This window comes from Vanessa tameamea, chromosome 3 (genome assembly GCF_037043105.1).
Source record: "Vanessa tameamea isolate UH-Manoa-2023 chromosome 3, ilVanTame1 primary haplotype, whole genome shotgun sequence".
Lineage (NCBI taxonomy): Eukaryota > Metazoa > Arthropoda > Insecta > Lepidoptera > Nymphalidae > Vanessa > Vanessa tameamea.
Window position 1 is genome coordinate 3,100,466 of NC_087311.1, and position 5,475 is coordinate 3,105,940.

General features: G+C 31.5%; 1 non-coding gene across 1 annotated transcript; it reads left to right on the forward strand.

Annotated features, from left to right (window-relative positions):
- The first annotated feature begins 4,743 nt into the window (after positions 1–4,743).
- Trnak-cuu (transfer RNA lysine (anticodon CUU)) lies at positions 4,744–4,816 on the forward strand. The gene has a single exon. It is a non-coding gene; the product is annotated as a tRNA-Lys (tRNA).
- Positions 4,817–5,475: the final 659 nt, after the last annotated feature.

The following is a 5,475-nucleotide window of genomic DNA, read 5'->3' on the forward strand; positions in this document are numbered from 1 at the left end:
AGGTGTTTTATTGCGAAATAATCACTATCTATAAGTAAGGTATGTTATTTTTCATATCTCATTTTTGAACGTTTATATAATACTAATTGTCGCTCGCGGATTCACTCGCGTTCAGGGATTGGTCGCTAAGTGCTAGGTATATGTAGCCTATTTCCTTCCTTGGGATTCAAGCAGATTAATACATAGTTCTATTAAATTCCGTTCAGTGTTTTAGCCATGAAAGAGTATCAGACTTTCGCATTTATAATATTGACATAGATCATTTGCTGTTTTTACTACATGTGTATTAAATTACATATTATATTTGGTTTATTTACTTATTTTGTTTGTGTTTATATAATTACATATACGTATACATATGAATACATAAAGGATCTTGCAAACAAGAAGAAGAAATTGATGAATTCCAACTCTTGTATCATGCAATTGTTTTTAGTCAATACATTTTAAATTCAACCCAGAAGTTGAATTTTCAAATATCTCTCATGGCCTTCACCTAAATTATTTATAAAGAAATTCATTTCATGCTTCTGAAATTATCAGTTTAGGCAGTGTAATAAGTTTGTTAAGTAGATTCGATAAGCTTAAGTTAAATGAATCATGTCACAATGGACACAGGAGACAGTCCTAGTCATCAAACTACTTACTGCTGTTATCCAGAACAGACGATGTGTTAACAATTTAAGAACGTTTTTAGGGAAAACAAAAATATTATTTACATTTCTTTAAGCATTTGCCGCGATATTAAATACAGTGCTAAGCCCAATGCCTAGATGGTAAAAGTTCGCCTTATATATGATGCAATATAACATGCTGGTCAAAAGCCCCCTCTCCCTTTTGAGAAGCAAGTTTTGAGCTTACTCCACCACGCGTCTCCATCCTTTACGTACCGGTTTCTTCACGATGTTTTCCTACACGGCAAAACATGAGATGAATGAACCCAAATAAAGCACATGAATTCAGTGGTGCTTGCTCCGGTCTTAAACCCAGAATCATTGGTTAAGATTCACGTCCTGTAATCACTGGGCCATCGCGGTCCCAATAGTGTATGGGAAAAATAATTTTAAATAAAATTAATATAATATATTAACAATGGTTTACTTATAATCGCATATATAGTCTATTTTCCTTTCCATTTTATTTAAGATTTGTACAATGTACTACAATGTAATACAAGGTCAAAGTTCAAGGCTTATCACAAGGACGAAAACGTGTATTAGTTATTGAGAGTATTATTAAATAATATAACAGTTTACATAAATCCAATATTACAAATAATTACGTTAGTCTATAGAGAAACAAATATATTAAAAAAGAAAACTAAACTTCATTTTGTTTTTTCACGTGTCATAGACTAACTTACTTACGGCCTTAGGGTCCCCTAGGGCCGTAGATAAGTTATTAGTATTCCTTAATTACGTAAGGTTACCGAGGTGAAAAGAGGGATTAAAAAATATATGCCTTTATCTCGAGGAAAGGTGGTAAAATCTATTCGTACCTCATACTTTGTAAGTCGAAATTTATTATAACAAATTTTGTTCCATTCCGGATGCTCAATATTTCTATTCATTCTCAAACATACATTTCGTTTTACACATTATTTTTTTTTTATTGTTTATTAAAATCTTCAATGTATTGATTATCTACTTTAACTCTGAAGAGTTAACTTAGACTCAGAAGAGTTTTAGTATAACTGATCGTTTTCTAACATAAATTCATTATTCTGAATAATGTAGACTATTATTTATATTTGATAGACTCTTATGTAAGTAAAAAGGAGAGATTTTTCGAGAAATGTTATGTACCCTAGTCTTATTTAGAGCGTCGAAATTCGCTAAAATTATCATTACGTAATTAATGAATGGCTCATTACTTGTAAACGTTGTTTAGCGCGTGTCAGTCTTATCTATATTGCACACTGCGTTGTTAACTAATCGCACCTCCTTTTTTCGAGAAAATATAAGAATACCCACTAAAAACCCGCGGTATCCTCGCTTTCACGGTATCGCTTGCACATATGCGTTACGTCCAAGTAGTCAAACTATTTCCAACCTAAAAACATTAATAGATAAACATTATCAGTAAAATCAAAGATATACTGTATTTTAAAAGATGATATTTTGTAACGAAAAAAATAACTAAAAATATTATAGTTGACGTGTAAATAATAAAAACGGTTGTAATAAAATTAACTTTGCTAAGTGTGAACAAGTATTATTAAATTAATAAACAATGAAATTAACGATTAAATCAAATAAAACAGCGCAAGACGCGAAGATCGGACGCCATTGTTGTATTAACGCACGCACCGTCCTAGACTCTTAATCGTCTCGTTTACGGTAACGGCCGTCAGTTGGCGCACGCGGCACGGGCGACTTACTGAATCGTTTGGAAATCCGTTCGCTATAATATCTCTACATATGTAAGCTATTTAAAATAAGTAATATATGTTGTACATAAATATGGTCATAACATAATCAGCCTGTAAATTTCCCACTGCTGGGCTAAGGCCTCCTCTCCCGTTGAGGAGAAGGTATGGAGCATATTCCACCACGCTGCTCCAATGCGGGTTGGTGGAATACACATGTGGCAGAATTTCGTTGAAATTACACACATGCAGGTTTCCTCACGATGTTTCCCTTCACCGCCGAGCACGAGATGAATTATAAACACAAATTAAGCACATGAAAATTCAGTGGTGCTTGCCTGGGTTTGAACCCGAAATCATCGGTTAAGATGCACGCGTTCTAACCACTGGGCCATCTCGGCTCATGGTCATGATTTGACTATATTTATTAAAATGTGAGAAAATCAGCAAGGTGGGTAGACAAATAAATTGTAAATGTAAGAAGGGTTACCGCTTTTAAAAGCACCGTGTGAATAGATTAGCTCTCAGTTCGTTTGGGGTTTGATGGCGAAAGTAATTTAAGGTAAGATTATTGTACTGATTATAATGTTCTTTGTATTATTAAGTTAAAATGTATTAATGTTTAAATGTGATTTGTAAATAAATATACTGTAAGATATGTGTTCTGTTTTATTTTAATATAAAAATAATAGTAAAACGTTAACAAATAGTATAAAACAAAGTCGCTTACCGCTGTCTGTCGCTGTGTATGCTTAGATCTTTAAAATTACACAACGGATTTTGATGTGGTTTTTCATAATAGATAGTTTGATTTATATGTATAATAGAGGTTTCTAAGGTGATGTCGTAAATAAACACATTTTTGGCGCTTACATTGCAAACGCTGTCAAAAAATTTCGCGATGGTATGTCTATCTCTTAGGGATAACCCACAATAACCCTTTTTTAATCTTTACTTTTTACGAGAAATAATGGCTTATTTTCGAAGCGATTTTAAGCAATACCTACAGCATTCATCCTTATCGAATTAAGTACCTTAAATACATTGTGAATTTAATCAAAATGGCCCTTTACAGCATGTAATTTAAATGAATACTTTCGATGATATTAGAGATTTAAAACGTAGAGACAAAGCGGATTGTATTGTCTAACAACTGAAAAACTGTGAAAGTTGTAAGACATTGCACCCGTGCGATGCCGGGTCGGGTCGGTAGTAATACATAAGTCATGGTTTTATTAAAGATTTATTATTGAAAATAATTGTTTGTTTAATTGTTCGTAGCATTACATTAATTACATCATACTTGAACCGTTTCATTTCAGACTATAACAATTCATCTAAATCACTCTACATCGTGTTGAGTTTATAAAGCGAATCATTTTAAAAGAGAGTTAAATTCTTTTACGGAATTCTAAATTCCCATTTGTCGTAATTCGTCGCTCTTAAATGACAATGAAATTAATTTTACTCATTATAAAGTGCGGTTACGTTTTCAGTTCTTGTTATGATACCTGGATGAAATATCACGTAAAGTGTTTGGTTATTGATTGAGAAACACATGTAGTTAAAATATCATTTTTGATAAGTATTTGCATAATGCATGATTTAATAGAAATTTTATGAAGTTTTTGTAGATGCTAAGTATTATGTTGTCATTAAATTATATTCTAGTAAGACCAAGGAACCAGGAAATCAAATTGAAGCGTTATAGCTTAATTACTAATATAACGAATTGGCTTATTTTATTAAGTAGGTATGTGTCAGCAATACTTAAATTTTTAAAAAGATTTTTAATTTTTATGTCAAATAATATAAAATACGTTAGACGGATTGGTAAATGGGCCATCTATTCTAAAGGTCACGATAAGACTCCATGAAATATAAACAATCGGTCTTAAGGTTGTTGGAGCATTGCTTGTTGATTTATGCATGCATTCATGTATCTGTTGCGTGGAAAAGATAAACCAAAGTAACCGTTTACGCGTATAAAAAAGTGGGGAAAATTAGTTTTACTGTGTTTTTTTTTTGTATATCATACGATATTATTTTTTATAAAATAAAATTTTATTGTATATATTTGGAATGTATTTCTTTTTACGAGTTCTATAGGTTTTTTTTTTATTCTGCACCAATACTTGTTGGGATATGGATATTATCATATTTGAAAAAACTCAAGATAAAATAAAAGGCGCACGATTAAATGTACCGGAACAGTATAAGTAAAACCTTGTATGCATATTTTTTATATCTCATTATGTAATAAAATATTGCGAGATAAAAATCTAATTTGTTAGTTGGGTCGGGACTATAAATACGACCATGTTATGAGAATATATTCATGAAAGTAATTGCCATTTTTTATACCGATGATATAAGCCCGGCTAGCTCAGTCGGTAGAGCATGAGACTCTTAATCTCAGGGTCGTGGGTTCGAGCCCCACGTTGGGCGTCACTTTTGTCAAAACCAATAAATCGTTGATAATTTTTATTTCGTCTAAAATATACAAAACAATATGATCAAGTCGTATTTATATTATTTTTTAAAAAAGATAATTAAAAGACATTTTGATGTATCAAAAGGGACTAAACTACTTTATTCGATAGCATCGTAAAATCCAAATAAAAACTATAAAGAACATGTCGTGAACTTAAATTCTCGAAGGATCGACGCATAACCATATCTCTACACCCAAATTCTTTACGAAGAAAATGTTAAGCACAGCTCCGGTATAAATAAAACATGAGGATTCTAACCGAAGGTCACGGGTTGAATTATAGGTAAGCGCATAGGGTATTTCAAGTGCTTAAGCTGTTTTTAGAACAGCTTTTTCGGAAGTCAGTCTCATCTCCTGTATTCTTTATTCGTTAGTCTTCAATGTGACGAGAATTGTTTTTTAAAGATACATATAATAGGATGTTTGGTCTACAACTGAATAAAATATAATAAGCTGAAGCTTATTTTAAGTTTATTAAAATAAAATAAATATTTATCTTTTGTGCAAATATTTTATTTGATTTTTTTTTTAATGAATTTATGTCTCTTTATGTACATCTTCTTATCACATTAACTAATCACTTTTATTGTTTATCACTTTATTGAAAACTTGT